A 12,181-nucleotide genomic window follows, 5' to 3' on the forward strand; every position below is an offset into this window, starting at 1 on the left:
TGACAGTGACGATTGGCTTGACTGGTGGATTCTTTTATTTTTTACTTATTTATTTTTGTCTTTTTGAGAGAGTTTCACTATGCAGTTCAAACTGGCCTTGAACCCCTCGAACTCGTTGCCAGGCTGGCCTTGAACTCAAAGCAATCCTCCTGCCTCAGCCTCCCGAGTGTCAGGATTATAGATGTGCACCACTATGCCTGGTTTAATTTGCCACTTTCAACCATATATATAAGATTTATAGTTATGTGAAAAAAATCTAAGATTAATTAGAAAATTATATATAGTAACTAGTCATTTGAACATTTTTATCCTAAGGGGAGAAAATCAAAAGGGAAAAGAGGAAAAAAATAGAGGAATAGAAGAAAATTAGAGACTAGAAACATCACTGGAGGACAAAGATAAATTACCCAAGCTTAGGATTTTGATGAAGAAGCAGAAGGGAAGGAAAGAATAAAAGGAAAACAGGGACAAAACAAAACAAAACAGAACAAACTACAAACTACTCATCCTCACAAAGAAACAAAAAGAAACAATCAGAAAAAAACCTAAACAAAACTAAACAAAAATGTTTCTGTGATTTCAAGCTTGTGGGGTTTATAGTTTTGTGGCAGTGTCCAATTCAAAGTGCTCTTGCTGGTAGACAGAGAAGAGCAGAGTCCAGATCCATGCTGGATAATCCCAGCAAGCCAGCAGCAGGTGCACAGTGTGGTGTTGGGCCCTGCTGCATTCCACTGGTGTGTTTCTTCCTGCAGGCCTCTAATCTGCTTTTCTAATCTCTGTAGATTCCATCTTCCTTTCTCACACCATGTACAACACAGAAAAGTGCTGGCTGCCCATCCTTTTACTGCACTGTGGTCCGTCCCTTAAATTTCTCTATAGGCTCCAATTTTCACTTTGGATCCTTTATGTGCCCAAAGATCTACCTCCTGTCCTCCCCAAGTCGTTATTTTCTTGTCTGTATACTGAATCTTGGAGAGGCTGATTTGTTGCTTCTTACAGTCAGCCATCTTCCTGGAAGACTTATTTTGCTTAATCTTTCAAAGAGCCCATTTCTCAGTTAATTGATTTTTGTATTTTTTATCTCAATTTTATCAATTTGCTATGATCTTTATAATTTCCTTCCTCATTCTAGTTTTGGTTTTGGATTGTTCTTGTTTTACTAGGACCTTCAGGCCCATGATTAGATTATGTACTTAAATTTGCTCTGTTTTCTTCATGCAGGAATTCACTGCTGTGAACGTCCCTCTTAACACGGCTTTCACAGGGTCAAGAAAGTCACAGTGGCATTGTCATTTGATTGTAGGAACTGTCTAATTTCTTCTTTAATTTCATCTATGATTCACTGTTTATTCAAGAAGATATTATATAATTTCAAGGTGTTTGATCACTTTCTCTGGCGTCTTTTATCATTTATTTCTAGCTTCAATTTTTTGCATTTATTTAAGGCATGTTTGCTGAGTGTGATGGCACACACCTGTAGTCCCAGCACTTGGGAGGCTGAGACAGGAGAATCACTGTGAATTTGAGGCCAGCTTGTCCTACAAAGAGAGTTCAAGGTTTATTTTGTCAAAAAAGACAAAATAAAATAAAACAAAACAAAACATACTTTATGGGCCAGTATGTAGTCTATTTTGAAGAAAATCCCATGTGCTCCTGAGAAAATGTGTTTTGTTTCATTTTGATGGAACACTCTCTAGATATTTATTAAGTCCATTTATTTGAAAATTTGGTTCATCTATATAACAATTCCTTGTCAGTTTTTTAAATCTAGTTTTGATATATCCGTTTGTGCCAGTGGGCTGTTGGAGTCCCCCATTACAGTTGTATTGGTGGGTTTTTTTTTTTTTTTTCGTTTTTTGGTACTAGGGATTGAACCCATGATCATGTGCTTGCCAGGCAGGCACTGTGCCATTGAACTATATTCCTAACTCCTTGGTCATCTAATTTTTCATGTCCATTAGTGTTTCATGAGATTGGGTGCACCAGTATTTGTTGCCTATATGTGTATAATTGCTATCTCTTCCTGTTGAATTGTTTAAATGAATTTTGTTTAAATGAATTGTTTAAATGAAAATTGTTTAAATGAATATGTAGTGATTGTCTTTCTCTCTTCTGATCAATCTTGGCTTGAAATTCACTTTGTCTGAAATTAAGATAGCTACTCCTGCTCTTTTTTTCTGGATTCCCATTGCATGGAATATTTTCTCCAATCTTTGATTTTTTAAAAATCCATTTTATTTCAAAGATAAAAAAGAAGAAAAAAACAAAAGAAAATTTCAAAACATGTCAATTAGGGAACAATGGTACATATATTGTGCATTGTCACAAACTGATTTTTAATGTTTTTTTTTTTTTATTAAACGTGTTTCATATATACTACATATTGTTTTTTGGCTTGTATCTTGGTTACTTTTCTTTAGTTGCTGAGACAAAACACCTGATACCCAAAATTAGGGAAGGAAAGATTTATTTAGCTTACAGTTTTTGGAAGTTTCAGTCCATAATCAGCTGGCTCCAAGGCATGGTACAGGAGCAACACTTCAAAGCAGCAGCCAGAGCAAAAGTGGGCAACAAGCCTCTTATCCCATATACTATACATAGGCCACCCACACCCCCGGGACAGATATAGCACTCATGAAATCTCTATGCCCTCCTCTTGCACAGGATAGAATATTTACAAAGGATCCTGGCTCCCTGCTGAGTTTCTCAGTTAAACTTCTAAACTTCTGAAGTTGACACAATGTATCAACCACAACAGTTTTTTGTTTCTTTCTTTGTTTTATTATTGATACATGCTGCCAATCTGTGTCTTTTGATTTGGGAATTGAGAGCATTCACATTGAGAGTTACTACTAAGAAGTATTGATTTATTCTTACCATTCCGTTATTTTCCTATTTGATGTTCTTATTTTTCCCCCTTTTGCTTAGCTACTCATCCCACCAGGTGTATTCATTCTTTTTGACTTATTGGGTATGTTGGCTTTACTGTCTTTATAAATTATTCTTGAGAATTATTTTGTAATGCTGAATTTCAGTCATAAATTTCTTGAGTTCTACTTTGTCATGGAAGTACCTTAGTTTTCCATCAATTTTGAAGGAAAGTTTTGCAGGATACATAAGCCAGAGTTGGAAGTTTTTATCTTTTAGGGCTTGCAATACTTTGCTCCAAGCTCTTCTGGCCTTTTAGGTTTGTGTGGAGAAATGTGATGTAGTTCTTTTTATTTTAAAGGGAGTAAAATTTTTTTTCATATTTTTTTTATTTTATAGAACTGAAAATGATTGTATAAGTTCATGTAAATTGCACCGAATTGTAGATTACATTTTGGTGTACTGCAACTTGCATATAATATACATTGATTTTTTTTTTTTTTTTTTTTGAGGTGCTGGCTTGGCTTCCCAGAGTCCAAAGTTCCAACATGGCATGGATCTCAGGAGACACTGCTAGTTCTCCCCCTGGAAGGGCTGCAGTGGACTAAACTACCGCCGCTTACCAGGGAGGGGAGGTGCTGGCTTGGCTTCCCAGAGTCCTGAGTTCCAGCATGGCGTGGATCTCAGGAGACACTGCTAGTTCTCAAAGGGGGTCAAATTAAACACAACAAAACAGAACAAAATAGGACATAAGGAAGCAATGTAAGAGATATAAATTTCAAAGCTAGATGACCTGAGATCTTCACTATCATATTGTCTCTTGTTTTCTTCCAAATAGTTGTCCATGTCTACACATACAGAGAATTCATACAAAACAACATAGTATAAAACTGATCCGAACAAAATGAGGAAGGCGCTTTAGGTCTTCAAAACCAGACAATAGGGGAGTCACTAATGGCTGTCGTAGAGTTTCTTGTCCTCTTCAAAATAGCTGTCCATACTTTCATATATATTGAAATCCAACAAAACAAAACAGGCAGTGGGGAGGGGTTGCTTGGTTTCCCAGAGCTCCAGGCCCCAGCATGGCACAGGTCCCAGTAAACACTGGTGGTTCCTGTCCTGGGCCACTGGAGCCTGCCACACTCACAGCTGCTCATGGGAGGGGGTTGCTTCAAGCTGTTTCTTTCTAATGAATTGACCATTTCACTGCCCAAGTTCTAAAATGGCCAACAGACCATAGAAAGACATCTCTTTAGGCTCCTGCTTGAAACCAACAGCATCAGGAAGCTGCTGGCCTTGATTCAGGGCCAGATATGATGTTGTTCTAATGGGTTTAACTTTGTATGTGATTTGTTGCTTTTAACAGTTTTAAAGGTATTTTTCCCACCTGCAATTCTAGCACCCAGGAGGCTGAAGCAGGAGGATTGTTGCAAGTTTGAACCCAACTTGGGCTACAAAGTGAGTTCAGGGCCAGCCTGAACTGCACAGCAAAACCCTATCTCAAAGAGACACACAGAGAAAAAGATATTTGTCCCTGTGATGAAGTTCTGATACTTTGAGTAAAATGCGGTACAGAGACGCTCTCTTTTGGATATGGCCATTTAGGATTTTTTTTTTTTTGACCAGGGAGTGAACTCATGACCTCACACTAGCCAGGCAAGCAATGTGCTACTGAGCTATATTCCCAGCCTGCCATTTAGGATTCTACATAATTCACTTATCCTTATGTTTATTTCTTTCTATACATTTGGGGAGTTTTCTGCCATTATTTCTGTGAATAGGCTTTTAAGTACTATTTGTGGTGTCTTCTGATTTTTTCACCTATTCCAATTATTTTTGGTTAGATTTTTTTTGCATTATCTAGCAGTTGTTGGATCCATTTTTCATTTATTCTTTTTTTAAAGATGTCTGTGAGTGATTGGTCTTTGAAGGTATCATTTTCTTCTAGTTTTGTTTTGTGTTTTTTTGGTACCAGGGATCAAACTCATAACCTCATACTTGCCAGGCAGGCGCTTATGTCACTGAGCTAAATCCCCAGCCCCTCTAGTTTTGATATTGTGTCCTCATGTTGGTCACTTTTGCTGTCCATACTTTTTTTTTTTTTTTCTTTTTGTCTTTTGAGACAGGGTCTCATCACTGTGCAGTTCAGACTGGCCGTGAGCTCACTTTGTAGCCCAGGCTGGTCTCGAACTTGCAATAATCCTCCTGCCTTAGCCTCTTGAGCGCTGAGATTACAGGCGTGAGCCACCGCACCCAGCCTTGGTGTCCATACTTTCAATCTCCTAGATTTTTTTTTTTTTTTTTTTTGGTACCGGGGATCGAACTTACGACCTCGTGCTTGCCAATTTCCTAGATTTCTGATTGAAACTTTTGTTTTGTTTTGTTTTATGAGACAAGGTCTCACCATGTCTGAAATCTTTTCATAGACTCTAATTTTTTTTGTCTTTTTAACAATTCTTTTGTAGAGTTATAATTTATGTTTTGTATCATTTCTTTTATATCTCATCTAGCTTTTTACTAATGTCTTCTGAAAGTTCCTGCAACTTTTTGGTTTTTGCTTACATTATCTGTTCAGTTACATCTTCATTGATGCTGATGAGTATCTCTTTGATCTGTTTCCTAACCTCCTCTTTTATCCTTTGCAGTAATTTGAGTGTACAGCTTATGATATTCTTCCCCTCTGTGCCCCTGGATTGGTTTCAGCAGAGTTGGGAGACTTGGTAAATATCTTGTTCCCTGTCTTCTCATGTTTGTATTGTTTTTGTCTGTTTTGTGTTGTATTGTGCTGAGGTTTGGGGAGTTAATGGTTTAGAGATTTTGTTGTTGGTATAGACATCTCTTTAACTGCTTTTCAATGATGTACTTTGGGTATGCCTATCTATAAGTATTTGCTACAGCTCTAAGATTTGAATACCTTGCTTAACTTGGGGGAGGAAGAGGCAGTATGATTAGGCCAACAACCAAATACTCTGGAAATATATTCTTGTACTGTTAAAGACACAAAGTTAAATTTAAGTGCTAGTATAGAGAAATAGCAACAATAATGTGAAACTGTTAATATGAAGTGAGTAAGCTACATTATTACTGTCCAAGACAAATTGGATGTTAACACTCTGAGCATGATGGCACACATCCATAATCACAGCACTTGGGAGGTTGAGGCAGGAGGATCACCATGAGTTTGAGGCCAGACAGGGCTACATAGTGAATTCAAGGTCAGCCTGAGCTACAAAATGAGATACTGTCTCAAAAAACAAGTTGGCCCGGTACCGATAAAAAATGAAAAAGACAAAAACAAACAAACAAACAAAAAAAAAACCAAGTTGGATATTAACCTACCATAAGAGCCAATTATGTACTAACTTCAGTTCTAGGGGAAAAAATCTGCAGTTATAGTGTAAACATTAAGACAACTTTAACCATAGCCTTAACCCAAATTAACTGGTGCAGAAGAAATGAGAAAAGGAAAGAAGAGGAAAACAAAAAAACAAAAACAAAACTAAAATCAAAAACAACACACACACACACTCTCTCATATAAAACCAAACCAAAAAAGAAGCAAATAGAAAAAAAAAAAAAGAAAGAGAAACTTCCTTGTGATTTTGAGTGTGTAGTTTTCTTCCAGGATCTATAATTTTGTGGAAGTTTTGAGCAAGACATGTCCCTGCTCGCATTAGTCAGATCCAGGTCTGTGCTGGATGCAGTTTCCAGAAGGCAGCAGTATTAGAGTGTGCAAATTCTGCCACTTTCAAATGTGGAACACCTCAGTCTGAGCCTGATCTCTTGCCTTTAAGGCGAGACCTGTGTCCTTTAGCTCAAACCACTCAGAGGCCTCTTGCCAGTCTAAATGAATATCCCTGACTATGGCTATCTCCTATGGCTGTCCATCATCTAGTCATGTGGGACCATCACACGGGGAGCTGTGGAATGGAGCCGATACATGACTGCTCTGATCCCTGGGTTCAAACAGTCAACCCTCCCTGGAGTGGCACCTGCTCAAGCGCTCTACCCACGGGATAGAGTAGGTTCTCACCAGCTTTTGCATCTCACAGCATTTGTGGTCCAGTCTATTGCTTGTTTTTTCCTAATGTTCTCTGGAGTCCCCTCCTTTCACTTTCTCTTTGTAGATTTGGTCTTCTTTTCTCTTGAACCAGGAGACAGGGGATGTGGCTCAGTGATGCAGTGCCTGCCTAGCAAGCATGATATCAAAAAGAGAAAGGGAAAAAAAGAAACAAACTCTTCACAGTCAGCCAAGTAGCTCCATGGTCAGTGGCACAGAAGGCACTTGCCTGTACTTGCCACTCATCCAGAAAAACTCAAAGAAAGTAGTTCTGGATAATTGTGGCCAGTGTTACTCCTCAGAATCTTTTTAAGAACAGCTTCCTGAAATCAGAATATGTTTTTAATTATACAGCCCATGTTGTCTCACAATAAAATCATCTTTCTAAAGTCACAGTAACTGGAACTTTTCTAGGGAGTTACAAAATAGCACAAGCACTCTTGTTCCTGAGCAAATCACAACAGAGCTTCTCAAACATACCACTAGTGTTTCCATCCTCTTAAACCTCTTAATTCAATCTTTTTGTAGACAAATGACTCAAGAACCTTGAACTGTATATTGGGTCATGAAGAAACCTCAGAAAGGTTTAGATCCCTAAATGTAACCCCCACAGACAAGGAAAAGCAAGGACAAAGCTTAGAGTCTCTGCAGGATGAATTTAACCTCTAACTGCATATTACCTCAGAGGCTATTGTGTTATCCAGAAAGATGTTCCTTAGCCAAACTGAGTGCTGAGTGCTCCACTGGGTCCTAAAGTAGGAGTCCTTTCCAACCTTATATTCATACAGTGAAGAAGACACAGTTTGGATGACCCCTTCATTATAGAACTCTGGCCACAACTCAAGCAGTTAGGATGCAGCTTCTACAACATACTGAAACCTTGCTGCCTATCCTAGAATAAAGGTTATAAGAAAAGAAAGAGAAAAGAAACCAAAGCAAACCAAAACAAATGGTACTTTAAACCTAAAAAGCAAATGCCTAGAAATTGTTTATACTTTTGAATCTCCGTACACATCAGTTGGTCCCCACAAATGACCTGCAGTAGGTCTAACAGGCCATCGGTGAGAAAAATTCTCTTCAACAAATGGTACTGCCTAACAACTGAAAACTCTAAATCAGTGACGGCAAAAATATTTAGAGCTTTCAATAACAGAGAGCCAGCAGTGCTTCACTTGTCATAGACTCCTCACCACTGGTCTAAATGATGGAGACAGCAGAACCCTGGAATGCACGTTCCAGTGGGAAACCAGGTGGAGCCCATCGGCTCCCCAAATATCCTCTTTCCATTTATTCACAAAGGTGTTTACAGGCTGCTGATGCCCGAGCAGAAAAGGGAGGTTCCCAGGTGCAAAAGTATCCCCGGAAGGTGCTGGAATATTTCTTGATTCCTGACATGGGTTCACCTCGCTACAACTAGCGAGTCTGTTTTACCAAGCACCTGTTGGGAGGTATGCCTCTCAGGATGTGGGATTTAACCTCCTGCCTAGCTCCACAAAACTATTACTGGCCAATCAGGTTTTATATACTTAAGTTTGCTTGTGGCTGGCCAGATCAAAGGAAGCCATGCATTTTGGTGAGGACGTATTCACAGATAGCTTTGAAGAAATGGTGGACAGCCCCGTTTGTCTCAAATCAAATGTCTCCCCAGGCTGCTGCCCACACAGCTAGGAATCAACAGGTAAGTAAGGATCTTTTATGGTAAGGAGGGAAGGGGGCACAAAGAGACAATGCAATCTTTATACTTGCTTTATCATTTCTTATCGTTTTCAGTTCATCTTACTTTTTCTTGTGGAAAGGAATCTGTGTTCAGGCCTCTTAGGCCAGCATCTGCATATTCTATCACTTCTGGTCAGAGGAGAGGAGGAAAGGGGAGGGAGGGGAGGGAAGGTGAGGGAAAAGGAGAGGGGGGGGGAAGGGAGGGGGGAGGGGAAGAGGTAATTAAGTACTCATCAGAAGGAAGTTTGGAGAAGCTGCTTATCTTTAAAAGAAAAAAATTTTTCTTTAGTTCCATTGTGCAGTTCCAGAGTGAGTGACTAAGGAGGAAATTAGTGAGCGAAGGAGGGAGGTATAGACTAACTGTGGGAATGAGGGGCTGCACGAATAAATATGAGTGAGTGAGGCTAAGAATGAGAGGGACGCCGGGCAGGAGAAAGGGAAGAAAGGAGAAAACGGTTTTACATGGGGAGACTCTCGCTAAATAGGCATTATGCACTTATTCCTTCGCTCAGCTGTCAGGTGTCAGGAGCAGGGAAAGGTGGGCCGCGGTGCCCCTCCGGAGCGCCTCAGTGCGGACTAGAGACCCTCACAGGCGGCTCGCTCCTCACTCCCGCCCCGCCCGGGCAGCCGCCTCGGCCCCCGCGGGCCCCAGTGCGCCTGCGCGCGCGCTCACGTGACACCCAGGCCCTGCCCCCCTCCCGCCTCCTGTGAGTGCGGCCTCCGCCAGCTGCGGCACCAGGTCAGCTGTGAGGCGTGGGCTGAGGGAACCGTGGGCGGCCCGCGGCAGGCTACGGGCTGCGGGTTGGCGGGCGCGGGGCCCAGGACGAGTGAGTGGCATGGGAGCGCGAGGGTAGGCGCGGGCCAGAGGCTCAGGACAGCTGCCTGGCGCGAGCCTGTCGCCTGATGTGGCGGGGGCGCACGGAGCGAGACCCCGATGCGCGGCCGGGTAGAAACTGGCGCCGTGCGCTGGGTTGGGGCCTGGGCTTAACGCGCAGCTGCAGGCCGAAGGGCCACCTCGCCCCTTGACCGGCCTCGTCGCTCGGGGCGGGCCGAATGTGGCATTCCCTGGCCGTGACCCTTGGCGCTGCGCGGGCGGGAGTTGCAACAGGCGGGTGGATCTGGGTGTGGATGCTGCCAGCGAGCGTGACTTCGGCCCGCGGCGCTTCAGCGTCCTCTGCCGCGCACCGTGGGCCGGGGGTCGAGGGTTGGGGACTGCAGCAGTGGGCGCCCAGTCTCTCCAGGTCGCCCGATTTCCTGGGAGCAGGCAGAGGTCGCGCTATAAATACTAAGTCTACCGGTTCCGAGGCGTCCGCTGCCAGGTCCCACTATTTTAGATGTTAGGCAGGCGGGACAGAATGGATCTGGACCCGCACAGAGGGCGGGACGCCGCTACCTTTGGCCCCTCCTTCCTCCCCGGAGTCCCTCGCCCCGGCATCCTTAGGGTTGGGCCTGGAGCATTCAGATGCTGCGAGTCTGCGCTCTAGGAAACTTACTCCAGAGCTAGTGGGCTCAGCATCCTGTGAAACATTTTTTATAAATTGGGGTCTACTCCGCTTTGCCTCGTTGCATATCTTCATACTGTCAAGAACTGGATTTCGTTGGTGGGTATTTTGGGATCCCACAGAAAAGGGAAAATTGTTAGTAAATGTTATTGAGCTACAATGTTGACTGTACGCTATTCATAAAAATGAATTTTATGTTTTTCACTTTGTAACCGTTTGGGACATAAAGCTTCGTTTCTGTCCTCTCACCCCACAGAAGAGGGACCTTGCATGTAAAGGCTAGATCTGAGGATCTTATGGGACTGGGATAGGCAGACAGCTAAGGAAGTGTTTCAGGATAGTGTAACCTTTTGACAAATGAAAAGTGAGTGAGGAGTCCAGTGATTGGACTTTTTTTTTGTACCGGGGATCAAACTCATGACCTCATGCTTGATAGGCAGGCGTTTATGCCGCTGAGCTAAATCCCCGGCCCCAGTGATTGAACTCTTTAGAGCTTTTTTTTTTTTTTTTTTTTTTCTTTTTGAGATAGAGTCTTGCTATGCAGTGCAGGCTGGCCTTGAGTTTATTTCATAGCACAGGCTGATCTCTAATTTGCAACGATCCTCCTGTCTCAACCTCTGTGGGATTACGGGCATGAGCCACCACGCCTGGCTCAAGAGCATTATTTTTTTAATTACTGAAAAACGAGGATTAGAAAACACTAATGAAGGATATGCTACATATTCTAATTCTTAAAAGAATATTTTCAGTTGCATTAATACAGACTACAATGGTATTTTTAGCGAAACATGTAAAATAAATTTTTTTTTTTTTTTGTCTTTTTCGTTTTTATCGGTACAGGGATCGAACTCACGACTGCCTGCTTGCAAGACAGGCGCTTATGCCGCTGAGCTAAATCCCCAGCCCCTAAAAGAAATATTCTTTTGTCTTTTTTCCTTTTTATCGGTACCAGGGATCGAACTCACTACTGCTTGCTTGCAAGGCAGGCGCTTAAGCCGCTGAGCTAAATCCCCAGCCCCTGAAGAAATATTCTTGATGAACTAAATAGTGGTCTGAATCAGATTCTTATTTGTGGGTGAAAGAATAAATTGGTATAACTTTTGTGAAGGACAATTAGGCAGTGTCCATTAAAATCGTAAGTATAGATCCTGACACGGTGCATACCTGTAATCTCAGCACTTGAAAGGCTAAGGTAGGAGGATCTGTTTGTTTGTTTGTTTGTTTTTGACACAGGGACTCACTATGTAGTTCAGACTAGCTTTGAACTCACTGTGTCACCCAGGCTAGCTTTGAACTCACAGCCATCCTCCTGCCTCAGCCTCTCCAGTACTGGGATTACAGGGGTGTGGCACTATACCTAGCAGGTGATCATGAAACTGAGGCAAGCCTGGGCCACACAGTGAGACCTTAATTCAAAACAAATGTGCCTTAAAAATAGTGACCCAGGGCGGGGACCCAGAGCTATATAGCTCAGCTCGCCTTAAAAATAGTGACCCAGAGCTATATAGCTCAGCTCGCAGCGCCCTACCTGGCAAGTGTAAGGTCCTGAGTTCAATTCCCAGTGCAAAACAAAAAAACAAAACAAAACAAAAAAGACAAAACATGACACAGAAGTTCATCTAGAACATTTTCCTCAGGTATACGCTGCATGTATGGAACATCTAAATGATTTTCAGTGCCTCACTGCAGTAGCAAACAATGGGAGGAAACCCAAATGTCTCGTTAAAATTGGTTAAGTAAACCATGTTTGTACATACAATGGACTATGAGAGGGATAGGAAGATACCTGAGTTTATGGAAGAGGGGGAGGAAGGTTGTAGATTTGCATATTCACCTGAGACTCTGTAGAGCCTTTTGAAAGGGTATGCTAGAAAGTGAATTGTTTCCTTGGGAGAGAATCTGGTTAAGCAATAGATGGAATAGCAGTTTAAGTTTTTGTTTGTTTTGGTATGTGGGATCCAACTCATGACCTCTTGCCTGCCCAGCAAACACTTAGGCCGCTGAGTTAAATCCCTAGCCTGAGCAATTTAAGTTT

The 12,181-nt window shown here is 42.1% G+C and overlaps 1 protein-coding gene and 1 non-coding gene across 6 annotated transcripts in view; one reads left to right on the forward strand and one right to left on the reverse strand.

Moving 5' to 3' along the window:
- Window positions 1-4,042: 4,042 nt before the first annotated feature.
- On the reverse strand, window positions 4,043-4,179 carry LOC134470825 (small nucleolar RNA SNORA2/SNORA34 family). The gene has a single exon (XR_010039977.1). It is a non-coding gene; the product is annotated as a small nucleolar RNA SNORA2/SNORA34 family (small nucleolar RNA).
- Window positions 4,180-9,310: 5,131 nt separating this feature from the next.
- Window positions 9,311-12,181, forward strand: part of Klhl22 (kelch like family member 22) — a 37,127-nt gene continuing 34,256 nt past the window's right edge. Inside the window, exon 1 of one of the 5 annotated variants that reach the window (XM_063226086.1) lies at window positions 9,311-9,383. The gene's annotated coding sequence lies outside the window, so the exon portion shown is untranslated. Of the gene's footprint in view, window positions 9,472-9,571; window positions 9,591-12,181 lie in introns of those variants that run through there. The other 4 variants (XM_063226088.1, XM_063226087.1, XM_063226085.1 and 1 more) reach the window with 4 other exon arrangements.

This window comes from Cavia porcellus, unplaced genomic scaffold (genome assembly GCF_034190915.1).
Source record: "Cavia porcellus strain 051 isolate PalLab524CR breed Dunkin Hartley unplaced genomic scaffold, mCavPor4.1 scaffold_16, whole genome shotgun sequence".
Classification (NCBI taxonomy): domain Eukaryota; kingdom Metazoa; phylum Chordata; class Mammalia; order Rodentia; family Caviidae; genus Cavia; species Cavia porcellus.